This window comes from Excalfactoria chinensis, chromosome 14, assembly GCF_039878825.1.
Source record: "Excalfactoria chinensis isolate bCotChi1 chromosome 14, bCotChi1.hap2, whole genome shotgun sequence".
Taxonomy (NCBI): domain Eukaryota; kingdom Metazoa; phylum Chordata; class Aves; order Galliformes; family Phasianidae; genus Excalfactoria; species Excalfactoria chinensis.
The window spans coordinates 10,756,249-10,781,024 of NC_092838.1; the positions used below are offsets into that span (position 1 = coordinate 10,756,249).

General features: G+C 49.9%; 1 protein-coding gene and 1 long non-coding RNA gene across 5 annotated transcripts in view; one reads left to right on the forward strand and one right to left on the reverse strand.

Moving 5' to 3' along the window:
• ELFN1 (extracellular leucine rich repeat and fibronectin type III domain containing 1) overlaps positions 1 to 24,776 on the reverse strand; it is an 86,370-nt gene that overhangs the window by 17,978 nt on the left and 43,616 nt on the right. For all 4 annotated transcript variants that reach the window (XM_072349338.1, XM_072349337.1, XM_072349339.1 and 1 more), the window contains exon 3: positions 19,186 to 19,317. The gene's annotated coding sequence lies outside the window, so the exon portion shown is untranslated. The remainder of the gene's footprint in view (positions 1 to 19,185; positions 19,318 to 24,776) is intronic.
• Positions 9,513 to 12,048, forward strand: LOC140258914 (uncharacterized). Its single transcript, XR_011905320.1, has 3 exons — positions 9,513 to 9,703; positions 9,895 to 9,997; positions 11,597 to 12,048. It is a non-coding gene; the product is annotated as an uncharacterized lncRNA (long non-coding RNA).

Sequence of the window (24,776 nt, forward strand, 5' to 3'; positions counted from 1 at the left end):
CCTAAAAATCCCAAAGGACCTGCAGGCAGTTGGTATCAGTTCCTCAGAAAAAGGTCTAGGAATTATAGCGGGTCATGAGCTGAACATGAGTTATCAGTGTCGCATCAGGAGGCACAGTGCCCTGGGAGATGCGTGCAGCAGCATGGCCAACCCAGGCTCACCACATCATCTCTCTTGCTTGTTCAGTGCTGGTGAGGTCTGCACTGGAGCAAACTCTGGTATCGGCAGCTCATGTCAAAAGGGAGGCGGCAACGCTGCAGTCAGCGTGCAGGGAACAGTGAGAATGATCAGAGGTCTACAAGACATGACCTACAAAGAAAGATTGAAAGAACTGGGTTATTTAGCCTAAAAGAGATGATGGGAGAAGAGATGTGATAACAGTCTTCAAGTGCTTAAAAGGCGGCTGCCAAGGGGAAGAGAATAATCTGTTCTTTATGTCCATGGTGGACAGGACAAGAAATAATTGGCTTAAATTACAGCAAGAGAAATCAGGTTAGACACCGGGACAAAACCGGAGAGGCTGAAGCTGGGCAGAGAATGACAGCAGTGTTCTTGGAGGCAGAGTGGTTCTGTTGGGTTGGAATTGCCAGGGGGAGAGGCCAATGTGCTTCCATGTCCCTGCAATGCCTTTGACATGAGGTTTGGTATTGTTGCATTTCCCAAAGCAAGGTCAGTGCTGCAGCAATCACTGCTGGGGGGATGAATCTCAGCCACTTTGTCTTGTGAGAACGTCCAAGACAGCAGAACATGATTTTGTGGCAAATTGGGGGCACAAGTTGACATTTTCTGTTATTTCTCTTGCAGTGAAAAAATACTTGAAAATGGATTTTTATTATTTTTTTTTCCTCCAATCTATTTCGGCCATCCTATTGCAACACAAACAGAGCAGAGTGCCCCAGCCATGCCCCATGGGCAAGCCAAAATGACATCGTCCAAACGCAGCCTGTTCGATAACGTCCTTGCTGAAAACATCAGTGAACTCAATCTCTTCCCTTCCAAACAATTAGATGGAGTTGAAGCACCATTTTCTGAGCGAGGAGATTGCCCTGAGATGTTTTCCAACTGCCTCAGTGGGTTCTTGCTATCAGAGAGGCAAAAAGAAAAGGAAAGGCACGCGCATGTCCAAGAGCAGCACTGCTTCTGTTGGCAGCACGGTGCTGCTGAGTGCGCACCGCTGGCCAAAGATTGAGAGATGCTGTGTTCTCAGGAGAGATGATTATTACCACTGGATTCCAAGAGCCATCCTTTATTTTAAAACCTGCCTCCTAATTCATTTTCTATTTACCCATAAAACGTTGGCCAAGGTTTCTGAGAGCTGCGGTCTTTTGGAAAGGCCAAGTCTCCAGCGGAGCTGACTCAGCAGAAGCTCTCCTGATTGAAGCAGTGCCTGTTTGAGTTCGTACCACCCCTGGGCAGGGATGGGAACAGGGGAGCTGGGCTCTCCCTGGCTTTTGTTTTCTGCAAGGAGCAAAGCTTGCTGCTGGCCTGCAGGGCTGGGAAGGGGGCTGGCAAAGTGCAGAATTCTCTCTGCTCGTTTCCCCCCTGCTGGGCATCCCAACTTTTGTTCACTTGCAGTTTAGTACATCTGAGATGAGAATCAAAAGAAAGAAGAAAAAAAAAAAAGAAGAAATAACAAAAAGAAAAAAAGAAAGAAAAAAAAAGATGAAATCCCTGTAAGTAATTAGTTTTCAGCCTTTCTGCCCAGCATCAAGGAGGCATACAGAAAATACCCAGCTTATTAAAACGTCCCCCTGCTTCCACCCAGGATGCTCTGAGACAGGCGTGCCTTGCCTGGGGACAGGCATCCCAGCTCCCTCCCACACCACAGTGGGAGCACACTGGGACTTGGACTAATTCTAACATAGCCCTTGGTGCCAAGCCTGTTTCTGCCTTCCTTTTCCCATGTTGCTGATTGCCCTAGTTGTTCCCCTGGCTCCTGGGCACAATACTAATGCTTGCCCTGTCTGTATTTGTGGGGCAGTGGTGTCCTAAGAAGCTCTTGCTTGGGAGATGAGGTATCCTCTGCAGAGCCTGGCCTTCATCCTCACGCTATTGTGAGCCCTCCTCATCCAAGGTCTGGGAAGTGAAGGAGGTGATACTGCAGACTGCTGTGGAGTCCTGTCCCAGGTGGACCAAACTTCCTTTGCTTCATGGAAAAATGCATGTTAGGATGAAGGGGAAATCAGAAGAGTACTGAAAGTTGCCCATATCATACCTTGGAGAAGAGCTGCTTCTGGCATCTCTTACAAGGAATTTGAGTGGTGGCCAGGCTATGAAATACAGCCAGAGCTGTTTGAACTGACAGCTCATTCCACGCACAAGCAAAGCCCCAAAGACCATCCAGAGCTGCATAACAACAGTGGGCTAATAGATAAGCACATAACAAAAACCTAATGAGAACACCAGTATCTCCTAAGGTCAGCTTCATTCAGAAAGCCAAGAATATGGAATTGAATCAGTTTGTGTCCAATGGCCATAATGAACACGCCACAGGAGATGCCCAGAAGGAATAATACCATAAATTGGCCAGGTCACAGCTGCATTCATCTGCTCAAACAAGAGCTGGTCATCCATAATCCTGCAGTATCAAAGACCAGCACATCAGTTCCAATGTTATTTCCACCTCCAACTATGAGTGGGATCACTCAAAATCTGACAGCAGCCCCAACAGATGCATCACTGCTGTGAGAGCCAATGCTGGAAGGCCATCCAGGGGTATGAAGCAGAGTTACTTTATTCTAGCTAATCATCAGGGGATTCAAACTTCCACCACCACCTAAGTCCTCTGGAGAAGGCAGTGAGTATGAGTCTGGGAATGCATCAGTAATAACCTGTTGTAGTTGGAGTCTGCAGCCCCAAACCTTTGCTTTGGCCACCCTATACCTGACTCAGGAGTGACTGGCACTGATTTGGGAGCTCTGGTCTCCTTTCCCATGTGGCTATAAGGTGAGTGCAGGGTGGCTGTCATCCTCATGGCGTCAGCTGTGGGGACGGGAGCAGGAAACCCCCAGTGAGGACCTTCTCCCCAGGTTGTTTGCAGGGGAATCAGGGTGACTGGAAGCCAGCGGGCCTCCGAGCGTTGCACAGCGTTATTCATGTAGCAGCTAATGGAGCTTACTCAATCCATAAAGATTTTAAGTCAGGAGTTTGATGTTAATTATGGACCAAAACATTTAATAGCCCGTTACACTTCCACGAGGCATTTTTTTAATTAAAAAATGATATATTGCAGAAAAGGGAAAAAAACAGAAGGGAATAATTGAAGATTGTTTTATTCTGGAATGACCCGAGGCAGGGAAGGCAACGAGGAGCCGGCGTGTCAGGAAACGTGATGGTAATGGCATGGACCTGGCAGCATGGGAAGAGTGGAGCGAGGTGGGAACAGCTGAACCTCTGGGGGGAGGGAGAAGGAGCCTTGGGGCAGGTGGGTGGATGAACACTGAGGGGGTCTGTGCACTGTGCTGGACTGCCCGACCTCTTGAGTCATTTGTCTGTGCTGCAGAAGACCTTGGTTCAGACCCTTCTTTCTGCGTCTCTATCAGCTGTCTCTCAGGAAAAACAGCTAAACCCCCAGGGTGGAAATTAGCCTGGAATATGTCAGGGTTGAAGAAAATCTGACATGTCTCGCTCTGACGCTACTCCATTTTTCATACAACGTTTAAAGATGAGTTGGAGCAGGGGCTGGCTTTGGATGCATTCAGATGGGCTATGCAAAATGGAAAGGCTTCAGCAGAGCAAGCCAGCATGTCTCATGCCCACCCTGCCCCAAATGGTGCCCACTGGCTGATGCAGGTGATCCTCCATCTGTGGGAGGCTGCTATCCAGCTAACTCAAGAGGGAAAGAGGAGAAATGGGATGGAAGCGTGTCCTGGGGGTGCCCAGGATAAGTTAGGATGGCTACTGATCATTGGAAGGAGCCAGACTATGGTCCCCACACTTGCCCAAGTCCTCCCATGGCTCCAGCTCTGCACATCACTGTCGCTCGCTTCCCCCAACTCTACAATGGAAATAATATTATTCCCTCCTTACAAGGCTTTGAGATGCTCAGTTACTATGGTGATGGGGCCATAAAAGTACCAAAGATAGCAAGAACAATAATAATATCAGACATGGTAAGAGCCAAATAATTGCATTTAGGGCACGCACACAACACAGAAGAGAGAGCCACCTCCACGCACCACAGCGCTCTGAAGGCAACGTGTTACACCAGCGGGCTCACAGCCTACCTAAAGGGCTCATTTCCAATTCCTACACTGTCCACCCAAGGGCGAGGAGCAGCCGCAGCTCTGTGCCCACTCCCACCTCTCCCCTGCAGCAGCCACAAAGTGGGGAGCAGTGAGATGAGGGCCCTTTGCCAACGCCAACATAAGACGTCCTGCACACCGTCACACCACGTCCCTGCAGATGTGTGGCCGCCACTTTGAGCAGCTGAGCGCTTCCCCCTGCACGACGCTGCTGGCGGGTTGGTTCCTTTGTCTCTGCTGCTTTGTCTCTTGCCTCGTTTTTATTATTCTTTTTTATCCTTTTTTTTTTTTTTTTTTTCCTTTAGAAATGTATGGGGTTTTAATTGAAAAAAAAAAAAAATAATTGTATAGCATCTGTGGCTGCTTAATAACACCTGTGTGCGGCAAGGCGGCTTTTCAGCAACTATTGTCACAGCGTTCTCATCTGTGCAGTGCTGAGCTGCTGTTTCTGCGTGGCCCCCTTGGAACTGCTCAAGCAGGAGGCATCCTCGGAGGGCACGTAATTAACAGGTGATGCAAAACAAGATGCTGTTAAAAAAAATATGAGCAACAAGGTTTCTAACTTGGGGGATGTACAGGGATGTGCCAGGCGATGAGTTTGCTATGCCTCCATGGGAGCGGTGCCTGCAGCCATCCAAGGGGCAGTGCATTTTGGCTCTTGTGTCAGCTCAGCATCTCAATCCTCGGTGGGCACCCACCTCCCTTGGACCTGGGAAGCTCAGCTGGGGTCCAAATCCTTCTCCCCATTGGGTGAATGAATGAAGTCCTGTTCCCAGATGGTGGAGTGGTTTGGCCAGGGAATAGAAGAGCAGCACAGCAAATATCTCCATGTCCAGCCCTGTGTGATGCAGCTCTGCAGAGCCCCGTGTAACCTGGGGCATTTATGCAGAACCCTTCAGGCACTTCCTTTCAGCTCAACCGATGCATTCAGGCTTTGAATTTCCCTCATCTCTCAGAGTACATTAAAAAATCAATGTAATTACACAGCAAACATTAATTATGATAAAAAATGCAGCTGATAGGGATTGATCTGGAGGAGATCGTAAGGCTGTAGCTAGCCACAGAACTGCCAAAAAATCAGCTCAATGAGGCTGAGGCCACGGGGACTTGTGGCCTGTCTGAACAGCAAGGCATCCTTGGAGGCACCTGGATTGTGGTTTCTGCCTCTGATTTCTCTTATGGCAGGCATGGGGATGGGTGAGCTCCATGGGGAGGGAGCAGCTTCCTGCTCAGCATGGCCATGTCAGTGAGCTGAGTGGTTCAGCGCCCTCTCAGATGTTTCCATAAAGCATATGGACAACTCAGCCTGGCAGCGTGCTCAACAGCAAAGCCATCTTCATCTCCAGCTTCTTCCCTTAGACCCCAGCAGGTTCTTGGAGCTCTCCAGGGATGAGGCTCCACTGTACGCTGTGCTGTCTTTTGTCCAACCTTATTCATAGGAAGCTTTCCCTGAGCATCTAACTCAACTTGGCTGTACTTCAAGCCTATTACATCTTGTCCAACCAGCCACCAATTGATCACCATCATCTTTCTAACTGCCCTTTCCATTCTGGATGAATGTTACACACTGTCTCGCTCTCAGGCTCAGTCCTGGAGCACAAACACAGCTCCTTCAGTCCATCTTCCTGGAGCATGTTTTTCCAAACACCCCAAACTCTCTCAATTTGTCTGAATTTCTCTGAAAGTTGTGATAGCCAAACCTGGAGATATGTATCTCCTGCTGTTGCCTTACCAGCACTGAACAGAGCCAAATAAATTACCTTGCTGTCTTCCATCTGAGACTATTAATACATTTCCAGGCAAGATGTGCCTTTTCTTTTCTTTCCTAAAGCATCAGGTTATTGTCTGCTGCTCAGTTTGAGGGCTACTCTGCTGCCTGAGCCTTGGCTGCTCTCCTGCTGGCATACCAGTTCTTCCCCATCTTACATCTGCGATTTTGATATCGCCTTCCTAAGTGAAGCACTTTGCACTTGACTTTATTGAATTTCAGTGTATTGATTTCAAGCCATTTCTTCAATTTATCAAAATCATTTTGCTCTGAGGAATCTTGCAGCAGCTTGTCTTGCATCTGCTCTGTTGACAAAAGGTCTTTAGTCCTCAAGGCTATCAAGCCAGGACTGAGTAGTAGTCCTTAAAATAGCCAGAAAGTACCATACAAGAGGCATAGGGACAACAAAAGATAGAGTTTTAGGATGGTTTGCACAGAGATGGCCACACTGTGCAGAAACAGCAGGAGGAGATGGGGTGAAGCACTGCAAGCACAGCGGGGAATGCTGCTGGATCCTGGGGTGAGAGTGGGGCTGCGAGATGCTGGGACCCTGCTGCTGGCCCGGGGAACAGCCCTGGATGGGTGGAGTGGGTGATGGAGGGTTGAGCCCTGGGGTTTAATGGTTCCTTTCTTTACAGGTCTGTGTGTGACCTTGGGGCTTGCATGGGGACACCCTGCAGCACCAGACATTAATGGCACTGCATGGGGACAGCCAAACCTGGACTAAGAGACTAGAGTCCATCAGTCAGGTGCGATGTTTTTGTTATTGCTCCATTCTTTAAGGCAGAGGAAGGCACCTGGGAAGCAGATGCTTGTCCTGTGGAGGAGGGAGCAAGCAGCTCTTGGCCCTTCTGCTTGGGCACACTGCAGGACCCTGAGGTTTTGGGGATGCACCCACACCCAGCACCTACCCAGTGTTCTTCCCTCTGCTTCTCCCACCTTTCCCTGCAGCTTCCTCCTGCCCCACACAGCAGGCTGCTGCTCAGGCAACCATTATCCAGGTAGCAGGAAGAATTTCCTAGAAAACCGTGCAGAAAAGCACCTCCTGCAGAGCTGCCTCCTAATAAGTCCCCATTCTTCCACAGGCGGAAGGCGAAGTGGTTGAGCTTCAGCTGCACACACAGCAGGAGGGATGGGGAACGCGCCAGGAGCAAGATGCAAACAGACCCAGGGAGGGGGAAAGCAGAGGCGTCATGGAGGGGCTGGAAGAGAAAATGGTTTCCTTGGGAAAAAGCTGGCAAGCCTCAGCTGGAAAGGGACAGCAAGGGAGAGATGGGAGAGCTGCTCCGTGCTGGGGAGAGAAGAGGAACATGGTTTGGGTAAAGCTGAGCTCACCCTGGTCCTTGACATGGTAATGATGCAGACACAGACGTGTGATAAGCCCTGCTCTGCACACACTTTAAAATCTAAGTAGCTTATGAATAAGTAATAATCCCTATTCCCAGTGCCATAATCTATATTTAATTAAGAAAATAACTAAATGGTGGGAGTAAAAGGGGCTGTGTGGGGAAATGGAGACGGAAGCACGATGAGATAAGCTGTGGTGGGAACAGGGACAAAAGGCAAACTCAGCATGGTCATGGTGGCATGGTGGGGATGCTGGGCTGGGCACAGGGTGACCTGCAGGAGGAGGTCTGCCCCAGTGACTGCCAGGGTCAGCATTGAGCTGAATGCTGGGAAGCTGGGTCATTGGTGTGCTGTGTGACTTCGTGTGCCCTCCTGTTCAGTGCTGGTGCTGCTGGTGGATGGCATGGAAACTGATGCTCCATGCATGTCCAAGCAGCCCGAACCCTGTGTTTGACAGCACCCAAATCACAGCCTTTTATACTGTGACAACATGCTGCTTGGTGCCTGTGATAAAGCATCTTTGGCAGAATACTCCAAATGTCTTGCACTGACACAGGAAAGCAAGCCCTGCCAGAACAACCCATGCTGAGACGGGAAGAGAGCATTGCAGGTGATGCCAAGGGCAGCTCTGATCAACCTCCACTTTGGACAAGAGCAGAGTGTGGTGCAACTAAAGGTACCTCCATCCAGTGACTCTACAGGGCCCTTTCACCACCAACAAAAGCTCTTCACAGACAAAGCCCCGCACCTTTCCCACCCAGCATGTTGCACCAAGGCTGCAAAGTGTGGCTGCAGCACTGCTCACTTTAGCTGCGCTTCTTATTTCCCTAGTGGGGGGTCTGCAGCCACCTCTGCTCCTTTTGGCTGTCAATAGTGGAACTGAGAGCACACCTTAAGGGCTCGGTCAAACTGAAAAACCAATCTCAATCCACACGCTATACTTTATAAATAGGCCGTCTGGTTTTTAAATTGAAAAACAACAATAATCACCGCTAAGAGCCCGCTGAACAAAAGCAGCCTTATTGCCACTGGGACAGATTCATTCTCACCAACAGAAACAGACATATTTTTCAAGCTGCTCTTGAGCTCCTGAAGTTGCCAACGTCCCACTGCATCACGGTGGCTGCAATCAGGTTTTAGCTGCACTCTTGTCTTCTAAGTGCTGTTTTGGGGCAGGGTGGTGGGGGTCTGGAGAAGGCAGTGCTTATGGTGGGGAGCAGGGGGTGGGATGGGCTGTGCTGCAGTGGGCATAGCAGCCAGGCAAGCTTGGCTTTCTGCTACTGTTAAGAGATGGAGAAAAGCACAACTTCTAGAGAGGAGGTCCGTCAAAGGTGCTGAGCAGGAACAGACATGGAAGGAGCCGCATACCACAATCTGGAGATATTTGCTTCCTCTCTTCCCAGCACAGTGAGCTCACTGGGAGCTCAGTGCTGGCCCAAATCCAGTCTGCCCCCAACAGTGCCCAGAGCCAGGCATGCAGCCAAGCAGGTGGGGAACAGGAGTGCTGGAGCTCATGTTTTATCTGGGTTTGGGTCCTTGAATCAGAAGGCTGGACAGCATTAGCCATTGCTGATCCAGAGCCAGCATCTGAACGCATGCGGCAGTGGCTCACATTGCTGGATCTCTGCCTGGGTGCTGCTTCAGGCATGGCTGCCAGCAGGATTGTGCTATTGGCCTGCCCTGCCCAGTCAGAACGAGTGCTGTGGGACTGATGGGATGCTGCTGTCCTGGGCACAGTGTGGCATGGGAGGTGGGGTTGAGAGGGACTTCTCTGTGCCAGAGCCTGAATACTGCCTTTGGGCAGGAAGTAAGGACCTGTAACATTGACCTAGCAAATGATGCTGGCTGCTGGAAGATGCTGTTCTGAGCACAGCACATGGGTTCAGATGTTATGGAGAGATAAGAAAGGTGCAGACTTGGAGGTGGAGGAGAAAGGAAAGGAACAAAAACAATTTAATAATGAATATATTATGTAGACATGTCATGCCTCTTGCCCGCTGGCATGGATTAATATCCATAAATCAAAGAGGAAGGGACTGTTTTAAATGCTGGAGATGGAGGCTGGTCCTCAGAAAATTGCTAGAGGGGCATTAATAAGGAGAGACATCTGGGAACGGCTCCAGGTGCATTGGCTGCATGCAGGGGAAATTCTGCAGAACCAGTGTCAGCTGAAATGTATTCCTGTGCTGCAGGGACCCTGGGCCCCCATGTGCAGGCTGGAGGAGCCACGACTGAAGCAGGACTTTCTGCCTCATCTCTGCTGGGCATGCAGTCACCATCTCCCATGCACCACAGTGACTGGGACCCCAAGGATGGGAGCTGCAGCTCTCCCAGTGAGCCCCAGGTCAGGGCAATCCCAGGGCACTGCCCCATAGGGCTGCACTGAGATGGCACTATGCAACCCCCCACAGCCCTGGGCAGGATTTGTGCTGGGTGGGGGCTCCTCTGCTCACCACATTGCTTGCTAAAGCGCAGATACAGAGCACTGGGATTGCATTAATCTCATTTTGTGTGCGTTTTCACCCTGGTCTACAGCCGACGGGAAGGGACTGGGAGAACTTTGCATTGCAGGGGAACCAGCCAGGGAGGAGCAGCACCAGGAGGGAGCATCCACTGCCACACACACATGCTGAGACAGGTGAGAAACCTGGCTGGTAGTAAGGGATGCTACAAAGTATGTGTTCATGGTATAAGCAGGTTAGAGGGGGAAAGGGAGAAGGCAGGAAGGCTGCAGGAGGGAAACCACTGTAATGCTGAGCAAATGGCCCACACTGCAGCACCACTGCTGGGTTGTTGTTTTTTGTGGGGTCTCTTCGAGCTGCATAGAGAGGAAAGGAGAGTTGGAGGAGGCTGAGCATTTGGAGACAGTTCAATGAGCAGCCTCAGGTTCAAACAGCGCAGTGAGGGGAGCAGCTATGGGATGGAAACCCCAAGCAAGGGATCCCTGAAGCTGCTGCACACAAACCTGCGTGTGACAAGGGCATGAGCAGGCTCAGTGCTCAGGGAGTGGGGAATTGCTATCTGTCTGTGTCTCTCCCTGATTTCATTGTGTTTTGTTTAATTGAATTGCATACACACATGCACACAAAGCCCCAGTGCGTGGTGTGAACTCTGCAAGGAAATGAGCAGCAAGTTGAGGAGGAGGGAGCAAAGCAGGTGGGAGGAAAGGGACAGAAGGAGAGACCTACAGGGAGGGCAGTGGGCTGGGGTGGGGGGCACAGCTGAGACCTTGGGTCCCTTCTGTCAGTTCTCTATAGCCTGGGCTCCCCTCTGGATGCAGGACCCTGACCCAAGAGGAGGCAGAACTGCCTCACTTCCCATTGCTGCATATCTGCAGTGTTAGATGCATGCGTCCAGCCCGGGTGCAAGCAAAGCCAGGGGCAGCGCTGCTCTGTGATGCTCTGCAGTGCTGGGTAAGTGTGAGGTTAAAGGACGTGAGCATCCTGCCCAGGCTTGCTGTGACAGGCTTCGCATGTGCTTAGTCACATCCAGCTATGAAAACACTCTTGAAACCAAGACATTGATTCAAAGGAGCAGCAGCACTGCAAACACATCTGCCTGTGCAAAGGAGAACTTCAAAGGGGCTGACAGTCACCGAGCCCAGCAGTAACCTTTGGCTAATTAGCTGTCTTGATTTCCTTGCAGTTTATTTTTACACTTCTCGTGCTCTGAAATGCATTTACTGTAATGTCAGAAAGGTCATGGTAAATAAAAAGCTTCCTAGCAATAACTATATCCACCCCACTGGGCTTTGGCGACCGATAGCTTTTGGCAGCATTTTGCTGAGGGTTTTGTATTGCTGGGGGCAATAGAGGTTCCTGGGGCAAAGCAGGTATTTCTGAGGAGCGTGATGGACAGAAGGCACGTGTAAAAGCGCTCTCATGAGGTGAAGACCCAGGTGACCAGAATGAGGAGGTGAGGAGAGCAGTGAATAGAAAGGTGGGAGCAATGCTGATGCTTACAGAGAAGGAGAGGGGGCACCGCTGTATCTCTGGAAGGGAAAATCCTGTACCAGCCACCGTGCTGCTCCTCCACCCCACCTGCAGCTCTTCTAGGCACAGACACAGCCCTTTGCTCTACTCATGGTCCTCCCCAGCAGGACCTGACCTCCCTGCCTGCCCTAGCTAAGCCTGCTCCAGGGAAGCCAACAGGATGGATGGTTTCTATTTGGCCAAGGTCTTGGGGATAAACCAGGGGGGGTGACAGCAGCCCGAGCTACTCCTGCTTCTCTCCACAGGAACATGCAGCCCATGCTGATTGCCTGTGGGCCTCCTCCTGCAGGCTCCAGCCCAGCACTGAGCAGAGGCACAAGCACAGGCAGAGCCATATCACCAGAAAGACAAAAGGGTGAGAAAAGTACTTCATTATCTCTGTGCTGTGACCTCCAGTGCAAACCACTCGGCGCGTGGCTCCCCTGCATTGTGCACACAGATCAGTGGGAGGAAGCATGGTGCTGAGAAGAGACCGTTGCATTAATGAGCTGAAATAAAGCCACTCTCTGCCCCTAGAGCAGCTCCAGGCAGGCAAGGAGAGCTCTGAATACCTGCAGATGGGAAGTGGGCCCCAAATGGTGTCAGGAGTTGAAGAGACAGAAGAGCACTGATTGCCATGGAAAGCTGCTGGCTGCATTAGCAGAGCTGTGCTGGAGTCGGTAGCCCCGCTGGTTAGCTCCACATCTTTAATTTTAAGGGTCAGATCATTACAAACTCTCTCATAGAAGTTAATAGGAAGTTTACCTTTGCCTGAGCTGTGTAAAACCAACAAGAAATTCCCAGCTGTCTGTGGTGATACGCTCTCCAGTTTCCCATCCCTCCCTTCCTGCAAGGTGAGTTCATCACATTTTCCTTTCTAAACCTGCTTCTGCAATTAATTCTTACGCTTGCCTGATTAGAACCAAACCATCTTGGCAAGTAACAGAACAAGGGGCTTTGCTTTGGGGCTGACAGGTGCCCTGTGTGCCATAAGAACTCTCTCACATGGCCAGAGCCAGGGGCTGAGTAGAGGAGTTGGTGCCACTGGGGAAGGTCCTGAGCTCTTAGGTCACACATCTACAGGCTCACATACATTATTTATACCCCCACATGATAACTGCTGCCTGCATCTACAGAAACCATCCACTGATGCCTCTCTCTGAGTCACGGCTGCATAAAGCTCCTTGACAGACCTGGGGGATGAGAGATGTGGTGAAACTCCCAACATGGGGCTTTCATCAGTGGTGCAGCAATTAATTACCAGGTAACAGGTTTCTCCCATTTAAGACCTGTCGGCAGGGGAAAGCTGGGGCTGCTCCTGCAGCTGCCACCCCAAAGGGTGGCTCAGACCCACAGATGTTGTGGGGCTGCTCCATGAGGCTGCATTTTAGGTGACAGAGTTTGCTGCTTGCAAAGAGCTGGGCAGCTCGGCGAGGAGCTGGTGGGTGGATTTGAGTGGGATTCCCCCCACACGGAGTGCTCTGACAATTCTCCACGTGTGTCTGGCTGTATTAAGTCACTCTTTATTTGGCTTGAAGTAAGGAGTTGGAGGATGCAGGACTTAGAAGATTAATAGCGTCGTTTGGAAAGAGCCTCATGTGGGACTTGTAGAGGATGCTGCTTCCAGAGGGTGGGAGTTCACCACATGTATCCTCAGGTATGGGCTGTGTCAGTCCCGGGCCTGGAATATTATGCCATGCAAAACAAAGAAGGAATAACTGCTGGGAACCAGTGCCCTGGCAGAACCAGACCTGCACCATGGGATGTGCTACTGGGAAGCATCCCATGGTGAGGACTGCCCCATTCCTCCTCTCTCTGAGAGCATAGGCAAGGAGTAAGACATCAGTGGGATCATTAATTTCATTGTGGGTTTACAAGCACTGAAATCTGCTCTTTCCTCTCTGCAGAGTCAGCAGCTCCCCCCGCCATGTATTACACTTATAGAATAAAGTGCAAAGTGATTTCCACTGAGGGTAGGGACACTGAAGCACAGAGAAAAAGGAGCATAATATCTTATCTTCCTTTAATCCCCACCATCCCAAAGGGTCGCGGCGCCGTTAGCTTTCCTTTCTATATGTACGCACAGTTAATTAGCATTACTAGAGAACTGCAGGTATTCTCAGACTTAGTGGAGGGAATATCTTGTAATAGGACGGTAAGCAAATTGTTTCTGCTGTTTCTATTACAGCCAGCTTTGATTATCCGGGGTAATGGGATAACAGGGACAAAGCAAAAACATGGATAACATGAAACCTATGCAGGGAGTAGAGCTGCATTAAAGCCAAGCACTTCAAAGCCTGCACATGAGGGATATGTCATTAAAATAAATAAGATTTGGGCACCCAACCCTCCTCCTCCTTACACGAGCAGGAAGAAGCCCAATTTAAAGGTCAGCATCTTAAAATCTTTCGCTGTGTATATATCAGGATAACTCAGCTCCAAACAGAAACCCCACACCCGCTTGATGAGCCGCTCTTTGAAGGAGCATGGCAGGAGCCATGGAGAGCCCAATCAGTGCAAGGATAGGGGCTGTGGTAAAGCAGGAGGGGAAATTGTAGAGGAGCTCCATGAAGAGCCAGCTCCAACCACGTCTCCTTGGGCAAAGGACCAGCCCAGCAGCCCTTGAGTTGCTCTGTAGGCGCCCATCCCTAAAGGGGAATTTCAAATCCACAACACCAACGTCGTGGAGGCAGCAATGCGAAATCTCTGGTGGTGGTGGGTGGTTGGAAAGGGCACCAGTGGAGATGAGCCAGAAAGAAGAGAGGGAGGAATCTTGGAGGAAGACGAACCTTCTTAATAGGTTTTATTGATTTAACCCAAAGAGAGAACAGTAGGGGGAAATTTATGCCATTTAAATGCAAACCGGCAATAAAAATAATCATTAGAGTCATAATCTCAATCTGTTAGCATTTTATGTAGAAATGAGCTTAATGGGAAATGTTTTCCAAGTAAACTATTTGCATTTACTTAGTATGAATAAGCCTCTTAAATATAATTCAGTCATTACCACTGAGTTTTATTAAGAGGTTGGTTTGGGTCCTAACTGCTTTGGAGTGTCTGTCTTGGGAAAGCTGCTGGCCCGTCCCAGCCAGGATTTAATGTTCATATCCCCGTGGATACTCTTGTTTCCCTACTGAGAATACACGTGGATTTTGATGGCATTCAGAAAACACCCACTCTTCACCCAAACTGCACTGAGATTTTGGGACTGACCAAAGAGGGGCTGCATTTCTCAGTCAGATATTGGGGTCTTTTCAAAGGAAAAGTGATTTCTGAGCACGTTTCCAGCCCCTTCATTACCTAGAAACAGTGAGAGTCTGACAGTCTTTCTTAGCAGCTTTCTCCCTAGTAAAATAAGAGGGAAACTTGGCCCACAGGGAGGGGAAATCAGAGGTGCCCAGTAGCTTCAAAGAGGCTTTTTCTGGTCACTTGCCCTGCCCCCAGGATCAGTCCCCATGGGGACACGGCTCTGTCCATGTGCAGATGCTCCAGGGATGTCAGCAGCCCTGTGCCACCCACGCCACGCACACTTTAGCCGCAAAGAGAGCAATAAATACCCTCATCTGCCTGGGGACACCTTTTAATCTTCTTGATAGATTTTCATGCCCCGGTCTGGAGGCTCAGTGGGGCCAGCCATGATCTCATTTTGCATCCCACCCACGGGGCTCTGCACATCCAAGCCTGCTGCTTGTGCCACGTGCTGGTAGAGGCTGGGGTTGCTGCTTTGTGGCTTCCCATTCCTCCACAGCAGCCCAAATCCTATCCCACAAGGGAAAGCATCCTATGGAGGAAGCAGTGGTGATGCAATCAAGGGCTGGACCTTGCTGGTGGCAGGACACACACAGACACCACAAAGCAGTGGCTCTCCAGGATGGCATGGCAGATGCTGTCACACAGGGCTCAAAGGGTGGATGGTGCTGCCTGGCGCAGCATTCCATTGGGACAGGTGATGCTGCCCACCTGGTGCATTTGGGGCTTTGGATCTCTTCCCCCATTCTCTCGGCTCAGGTGAGTCCAGACGAGCCCCCAAATCTTGCAAAAAGCTGGGTAACTTCAGGATGTGAGAGAGGTTACCCTCACCAGGCTCAGCTCAGAGTAATCAGAGCTTCAGGACATAAGCTGATTCCTTCTGCATCTCAGGAAGGAATTAGCCCTGTCTCCCCCACCCCACACTGCTGTGCAGCATTTGCACAGCTCAAAGGACAGGCATCCCAGTGCAGATCTCATCTCATCATAGGACAAGGGGCCTATGAGAGGCAGGGGTACCCCATATCAGCCACCATCCCCTGCCCCCCCCCCGAGGCTCCTTCCTGCCTTGTTTCTCCCCCATCTCCAGCTTCTGCTGGCAGCAGGGATTCCTCTACGTGTTGCAGTCTGTAATAGCTCACTCTGGGTGGAAGCTCATCCTTGTATGTAAATACTGTGTGCAGTGTTGTCTTTATTTCAAGCTATGGAAGTGCATCCAAAGCAGATAAGCAGACTTTCTCTGCAGTGTGGATGGTGTAAATGATCCAAATTTAACATGTGGTTACATGGTCTGAAGATTTCATTGAGCTTTCAGGTTGGATGGCACTGTAACTGCAGTCCAGCCTCCTGGCTGCTGAGTTTTGCCCAGGGGTTTAAAGCAAGTCGAGCTGTTAAGCTCCAACCTTCTGATGCACAACAACGAGTCCACTTTGTAAGCAGGAGGAGCGGCTGCTGCAGGCAGGTGGATCACAACCCACCTGAAAACCAAAGACCAGAACCTTGCCCGGCAGCTCTGAAGGGCAGCAGGTTCTGGCTGACAGCACATCCACAGACTGGGTTATTTTGCTATAGTGTGTTTGACTTGTGAAGTGAAGGTAATGAATGGTTCTGAGGTCAAAGCCATTATTCAGAAGCAATATTGTTATCACTGCCTCCATCTGTAAGCCTCGCTATTCAGAAGCCAGCGCTGTCACAGAACAGCAAGGCGAGTGACTGCCAGTGGTCTGCCAGGTGGGTCACTGAGACAGACTGGGATTAAGGGACCACTGAGGAGAGATGTGGCACCAGCAGCCCAGGACCCATCCCACGTCCCAGTACTGGGTGGCACAGGCACGGGGACAAGGAGCTGGGAAGGAGCTGCGTGTCCCCATGCCCAATGTCTTGTGCCACGTGGCAGATTCCCAAGCAGCTGGGAGAGGATGACGATTTCTATTGCCAGTTTTCTAATTTACCTAATGAGCAAGAAACTAAATCAAGCTGACGGTCACCCAGGTGGTTCTGAGCTTCTACTGGCTCCTCACGGTCCCCTTGTTCCTCCAGCCCATTTGATAGCAGGGTTATAACCTGAGGACGTGGCAATAATTCCTGCTATAATCTTTTCTTTCCTAACGTCACTTAGCAGATGGAGTCATTTAGAGGTGCTCATGTTTAAATGAGCGGCTTGCCCTGAAAGGGACGAAGCCGGGGCTGCTGGCAAGATGTTTGGGATCGTTAGCCTAGAAAATGCTTAGCAGGGGAAGCAGTTGGCAGGCAGATTTCACGGACATGGCGCCGGCATCTTCTGCCAGCAAAATTACAAGGCTGAAATCCTGGAGCTGGATGGGGCCAAACTGTTCACAGCAAACAATTTAATTGATGAATGAAGTGGATTGCCCAGGAGATGGTTTTCAGTCATCTGCTCATCGCACGAAGCCACTTGGAGAAGGGGCCATGCCATCGGGTGTCACCAGCTGCCCACGTAGGCATGGGCTGGCTGTGGGTCCCCGACCCAGCACACTGCTGGACCTCTGCCCCCCAGATGAGCAGCCCAGTGCTATGGGCACAGCCCCTCCAAGCTTGTCTGCTTCATCTCACCAAATGCATTATGCTTGCCTACAGATCCTGCGGCTATCAGGCCACTGTGGCTGAAGCCATGATGCTACCAGTCTGAAGATGTCAATGCTGGTTTGAACGGGCTCCTACACAACGTGAAAAAGAACAAAACCAAACTAAACAGCAACTCTTCCTTTTCAGCCTCTGCAAGAAGTGAGGTGGCAGCCTCAGAGGACTCTCCTCTCCAGCCCTCTGACCCCCTGCACAATACCACATAGCTACCAGCACAGGCTCCTTTCATTTGGTCTAATAGAGTAAACTACCTCTCCATCTCTTCCAAAGCGAATAGCCATGAAAATGTACATTGAGATGAAAGTTTGCAACCCTTGAAAATACCCTCTTGATTGTGAAAGGGCTTCTGAGAAAGGAACACAAGGGACAATGATTGCCAAGGAAGGGGGAGAAACTGCTCATGCTGCTGGGCAGCATTTGACCCGGCCCATACAGAGGTTAGGCACAAGAAGGAGGAAGGAGACAAGGGGTGAGACCAGCAGCTGCAGTCACTGTCCTGCAGGAGCAGCATCTCAGTGTCCACAGAAACCAATCCCAAATTATTCAGCACACAGTTCTCGAACTCTTATTCTGCTGCTTTCTGGCAGGCACAGAGCTTTCTCTGCAAGCCCCATTTTTACATCTTTGGTAATTCGGTGCAGGATGGTATAAAGCTCAATTGTGAAGATGCTGCAGGAGCCTTTGATGCAAGCATCTTCAAGTCGTAGGGCTTATCAGTTCAAATATCACAGCTGTCTTCTATCTTTTGTGTCCCAAGCTGTTCTGGCACTCATAATTTGTTACCTGGCTCTGGATCTGGCAGGACACTCACTGCTGTCCATCTGTCTGCACTGCTGGCATTTCTGTGTCCACCTGACAGACCTGAGCACCTACGCTCTGCTTATCTTTGCATCCTCGTTGGCTAAAAGTCACTTTGAAAGCGAGCCTTGGGAGCTGAAGACTTGTGGGTGCTTTCAAACAATGAGCCCCAACCCAAACTGCTCATCAGTCCCTGCCTCCCAGCAATGGCTGCACCCTCTCCATCCCAAACAGCCTCCAGCAGTACCCACAGACCCAGCACTCCCATTCCACCCATGGACCCGCACGCCTTTCAGCCCTGCAATTTCTTCAAAAGAGGACAAACGAGGTAAAAGAAGAAAAGGTGAAAACATGATAATAGCTGTGGGAAAAGGCCACTGCTATAGATTTGACAATGCTGGAAACGGAGGCACTGAGAAAAGTTTTTCTCCTGAAATTATTCTTTTCAATCTCAACAGCACAGCGAAGAAGAAGTTGAAGCACACGTTTTAACATCTTTTGTTACTCACATTCCAAATTCACTTGTCTACCCAAGCAATAACAGGAATAATCTTTTTCTTTTTTTTACCCAGCTGCACATTCTGCTGTCGAAATTTGTTTCCATTAAACCGTTCCCTTTTGTCCTCTTAAAAAGCATATTTTAAATAATAACAGTGCAAAAAAAAAAAAAAAAATACAATAAAATTATACACTCTCCAAAAACTCAACCCTGTCGACTGTGCACTTTTATACCAAAGTTATCTCCTTCTCTCGATGAACTGATGAAAACCCTTTTCATAATGCTGAGGTGGAGATGAGAAGGAGGAAGAATACGTCTTAGTGTGCCCAGCGCAGCCAGTCGTTTCAATAGGAAGCACATGGCGAACTCTGGCCTTAGAAAACTAAATTACAGCACCAATGTGAGCCCACCGTTCTGTTTTTTCTCCACCATTTTGTGGAGGTTGGAATGGAGGTGCACATTGAGCCGCTCATTCAGGGGAAAAAAATCCCTTAAGTCTTAACAGGAGAATGTGAATTTGAGCTAATAGATCTACATATAACCACGATAACTGCTTGCACACCCTCAGCAGCGTAGCAGCTGCAGCTCACTCATGTAGTTTCTCCATGCTCAGCACCCAGCTCACCATCACTCCCCCCCACACCCAGCTGTCTCACATCAGCCCACTTCTCTCACTCTGGACATGCAAGTACGAAGGTTGCTCCTTACCTTTGTGCCTGTGTGTTGCTGCTGGCTCCTGTTGAAGTCATGAAGGTCTGTTAGTTGGTGTTTGGGGGGGCTGCGAGGCACGCTGGGCACAGCATTGGGGGTCCTGCAGGATGGTCACCACTGGTGTTGGAACTGCAAGGGCAGAAATGGAAGCATTAGAGGGAATTTCATTGGGGGTATAAAGTGTTGAGTAACACAAAGCTGTCACAGGGATGGCACAGCTGCTCCGGTTACTGCAGTGCAGGGAGCAGATGGGCATGGGGAGAAGACCAGGGAGAAATCCCAACACTGAGAGCAGCTGCTCAACATCATAATGCAAAGGGAATCCACCTGCTAGCAGAGTAGGAGCTGTAAGGAATGTTGGAAGGTAACCTGGACTGAAGTTAGAGAAATGGGACAAATGCCAAACGGGGACTGACTGGGATGCAGGAAGACAGATAGCTCTGGGCATGCATGGGGCAGATAACAGCAGGGATATCAGCACGGAACTCCTCGAGGAGTGCAGAGCCACCACCAGCACCAGCCACGCTGCATGGGCAGATTTCAATAAGCTTAATCATCTTTTCACATGGGAATCAGATGCGTTTTTAATTCTTAATTGCCATTTTATTGTCCTCACTGCTCACTTCTCACCCCTTTGTTGTTCTTAAATCTGGGTGCCTGGCTGGCCAGGGCTCCCTGTTCCCACCACTGCTGTCAGCTTCCTGCTTACTCTGATGTGAGACCAGCAGCGCAGCAAGAAGTGACACTGACCACAACAGGACTCATCTGCACAACACTCAGTGCCTTGTTTCATTATCATCAACACAGTAACAATAATAGCAACATTAGCGACAAGCACTTCATTATCCCTCCTGCTATCCTTATTCAGACATGACCCGAGAAAGTATTTCAGAAAGACAACTCAAACTCAGTGCGAGATCCAGGCAGGCAGGGCAGTTAATTAAGCGTCAGAGTGATGGGCAGAGCTGGGACGAGCCAAGAGTGGCAGCAGAGCTGGGCAACCCCTGCCAAGCTCAGGGAGATGGATGGATCTGGGACACATCCCAGCCCTGTCCCCCAGCAGAGGCAGAGCCCTGCTACCTGCTCACATCTTTACACCCAGCCTTGCTCCCTGCTTGGCTGCTGTTTCATTGACTTATGCAGGTGAGAACGTTTGCTGGAGAAAGCTGCCTCCCAAGCTGCACTATCGATTGCCATCCGATCTGGTGACATTTTATTACCTCCAAATGATGCCGAGAAAATAAAGAGCCCCGCTGAAAAAATGACCGTGTCTTAAGTGTGGTTTTTAAGCAGCATGTATGCAAACTCACAGCAGACAGGAGACGTTTGCCATGGGTTTCTTCTCTTTCCTAACTAGGCATTAGCCAGAGAGACGGGTGGAAGACAGTGAATAGAGAGAGAATGGCAGCCGGAGGGCGTCGCAAAACTCCCAGAATAAATATTGCAGAAGAAAAGCAAGGCTGTGACAGATACCAGGCAATCTGTAAGTCATCTGGAGAATGGAAAACATAATGGACTAATCAATCAGGTAGACAAAGGGTGAGAAGTGTCACGGGGAGGCAATAGGTAGTTGGAGGTCAGTTATGAAATATAATCTCTAAATTGGAGAGAGAAGGACAGCAGAACAAGAACAATGACAGGTAATTGAATGCAGGTAGGAGAACGTTGGGCTGCTGATTTCCAGGAGAGTGAATGTCGGATGAGAATATCACGGTAAGAACAAATAACCCACTATTTGTGAGATGGGGACGTATTCTGTAAAGTGAAAGGCAGGCTGGTGAGGCTTCAAAGCGCGGCTTCGTTTCAGAAAATGCTGCTGACAGACAGACAGACAGTGGGGGTTCCCTGTTGCCTCTTCCTTTGGGTTTCCAGACAAAGTTTGGCTTGCCAAAAGGAAAACAGTGATGCTTTTCCTACGCATAAATCCTGCAAATACCACCCGGGATCTGGAAGCAGAGCCAGATCCCTCTCCTGTCTTGTGCTTTCTCATCAGCGATTCTGGCATGAGTAATCTCTAATCTAGTTAGCGGGGAAGTTGCACACTGCTATGCATGAGAAGATGGGGATTCTGCAGGTGAATTTAATTATTTCTTCTACGAAGAAAGTGGGAGTCAATAAAGCACAGCTCACTCTCCATTAGCTCTCTGGGCTGCGTAGTGACAACAAGAGCTCAGGCAGCATCATTTACTCTCTTGCTAAGCTAAGCAGGTAGATTCCCTTTACACACAAGCAAAAACTTGACTTAGCATGAAGCCATTTCTACTAACACTTATCTGACCTTAACTTCACACTACAAAGGTGTCACACAGCCCTTCTAACAACAGCTAGACCCAGGCAATTAGAGCTGAGTGAACAATTCATAATTAATAATCTCGTTGGCAAACTTCACCTCATTTTATGCTCATGAAACGTTCACACACACTGCAAAGTTCTCACAGTTATTTGTTGATGGAAATAACTTGCCATTTTTCCCCTGAGCAAACAGCATCGTAACAGCTCATTGAAAACAATCTATATTCAAAATGCAGGCTGTGCTGATGGGCTGTGCAGGACACGTGGTGCTGTTTCACCTCCCAGCTGGGTGAAGGACCCAATAGGCTCCAAGAACTGCAAACCAGGGCTGTTGTTTCTGTCATATAACCCTGGGGTTATTTGGTTGTGGTTCTCCTACAGCTGATGGAGTGGGCAAGGTAACTCCTAAGGCAACTGGAGCAGTGGATACTAGGGATGAGAAGTCATGGCTTTAAGCTGCGCCAGGGGAGGGTCAGGTTGGACTTTAGGAAGAAGCACTGGCAATGCTGCCCAGAGAGTGGTGGGGTCACCATCATGGAGGTGTTCCAGAGCTGTGGGGATGTGGCACTGAAGGAGGTGGCTCGGTGGTTATGGTGGGGATGGGCTGGGGTTGCACTTGGTGCACCTTAGTGGTCTGCTTCCAACCTTAATGGTTCTATGATTCTATGACATGTTGGAGAAAGTGGAGAAATTAAGCTGAAAAACCCAGAGGACTCGAACTGTTCTCTTAATTCTCTGTGCTTACCCTGGCTGGGCCAGGTGCTGCAGAGAGAAGGTCAGTGGTTGGCAGCTGAAGAGGGGACAACCCAACCCGGCTGCCAGCAAAGCTGAAAACAACGTGTGCTCCCATGGTCTGAGACATGCAGGGAGATAAGAGAGCAGAGGGCAATAAATCAGGCTTTGAAAGCAGAGCATATTAGGAGATCAATGGGACAGATATTAGACCGAAGAAGCAAGCTCCAAAGAGATCAGAGCAATTCTGTTCTTCCTCCTTTCCCCTTGTTGCTAAGGAATATTTTTTTCATTTAACATCCTCATTGTTTTTAAATGAGCAGCAAAGCCAGTGGGTTCCACGTGGCATTAGCAATGTGTTTGTGAAAGGGAAAGCGACTGGCTCCTAGCATGATTTGATAAAAGCCTCTCCAAGCTCCGAGTGATTTACAGCTGGGGAAAACAAACACAGACTGATACAAATGCAGAGAGAGGCACCCATGGCACCGACATCCAGGTACACTCAATTACCAATTCATCAGCCCAAGTGAACTCGAAGAGCATTTCAAACTCTACACAGCTCTAAATTAAAGGAAATCTTTAGACAGATAGCATCCTACGATGGGGGAGAGGGAGGACTAATCTGCTGAACTTCAGCTTGAGAGATCTCTCCTGCCATGGGCAAAGGTCCATGGGTCAGGGGCAGTGGGAAGCTCCCATCCCTCACATTGCACCCACCTGCCGCCACTCACCACCTGTGCCCTGACCCACCAATGGCCTTTTTCCTGCCTTCCCCTCCAAACCCTGCTGTTCCTTACCCTGTGATTTTTTGGATCATTGGCTGGAACTAAAACATAAGAGGAAAAAAAATCACTATTCAGTGACCCCACAATAGAATTGCCCAGGTCCTCTGTGGCCGAGATATATACATACGTATATATACAGTCAACCAATTGTTTCATTCAATCTGAATCTAACTCATGGGGAATGCCGTTTTCCCTCCATCCTCAGCCTAGAAACCCATATTTTCACAAGAAGAGTTGATTTATTGCTTCCCAGCTCCACGCTCCAGCAGCCCTGACACTAACAGGGCGTTTGATATCTCCCCACGCTGCACTGAGCCCCTCAGCAGTGGGCTTCGTGCTATCGCCATAAAGACTCGGAGGCAGCTGAGGGTAGCAACAGTATGGAAGGAACGTGAGGAGCCGGCCGCTGTGAGACTGCAGGAAGCTCTCTGTTAATTGCTCATGCAGAAACTGTTTTTGTTTCAGTATCTAATTGATATCTTGGGGAAACGATAACTTTGGCAAAGACAGCTCATCCTCCCCAGACGCTGGCTGTGCGTGCCCAGGTGAGGTGACCAGTGCTGCTGTGGCCACTCGCTGTCCCCCACGCGGTGGTGCTGCCCCAATCCCCCACCCCATGTCACTGTGCTTTCCCCATTGAGGCAACCTCCGCAGAGAGCTGCAAATCACCCACAGCCCAAAGCCCTGTGGAAAGACTCTGCCTTCCTCCAGGGCCTCCTCTTGTCCTTCACACCCCTCTGCTCTGCTCTCGGAGGGCAGGGATAACCCATATCCCAGTGCGAGCCGCCAGCATCACCACTCCTCCCTGACAGATGGAGCATCCCAGTTTCCCACTGGATATCAGCCCTTTTCTCTCCTCTTTCCTTAGGACTCCTCCAAAGACAGCAGCCATCTCTCACACACACAGCTCCAAGGCTGCCTCCAAACCATTTAACAGCACAGCAGGTATTTCAATCATTCACACCAAGCTCATCTTGCTTGTTAACAACTCTCTGAAGCTGTCCTAGCCAACACAAGGGTGAAGATGAGCCCTGCCAGGCAGCTTCCCATGCCCCAGGGCAAAGTTTGGGTCTGTAAACCAGCTGAGGCAGGGGTGGCACTTGGGTGAAGAGCACCCCAGCATATCCTCCTGATCCCATGCACACCCATGCACCAGCCCAGTCCAGTGTGTGACCAGAGTCACAGCATCCCGCATGTTGTGGACCCTGAGTATCTGCTGAATGTTTTGCCAGTGCTGCGAGCTGCTCTGCCCCATGCTGATAGATTAGCTCTTGTCATATTTTAAGAGCACTGGAATTACCAAGCTGCAAGGAAATGGATTGGTATTTATACAGCACAGCTGGGCAGCTCCAGATGAAGACAATAGCAGGGATGGCATGCCTTCTTGTTGCCTTTTGCTGCTTCCAGGGTTGTATGCATAAAGCTGCTGTGGAAACCAAGCCCTCAGCGACCTCCTGCAGCATCTCTACCTGCTTCTTCCTTCCTGGTACCATCAAAAATATTTGCTGTGACAGCATCTGCTCCCAAGCACTCCTGACCCACCAACTGTAAGGCACCAACCCCTCCCTGGGCCCTGGTGTCAGGCCTCAAGGCAGAACATGCTCATCTTTTGCAAGGGGAAATAACTAGAGGAAGAAGGATGATATCGTTCTGACCTGGCTGGAAGGGGACAGCAGGTGTTAAATGGAGCAAGGCTTTGCAGCCGCTGTGCTCAGCCCTGGAGCTGGACATCCCCCTGCTAAAGGGCCATGGGCTCCTTCAGTTTGACCCAAAGTATCT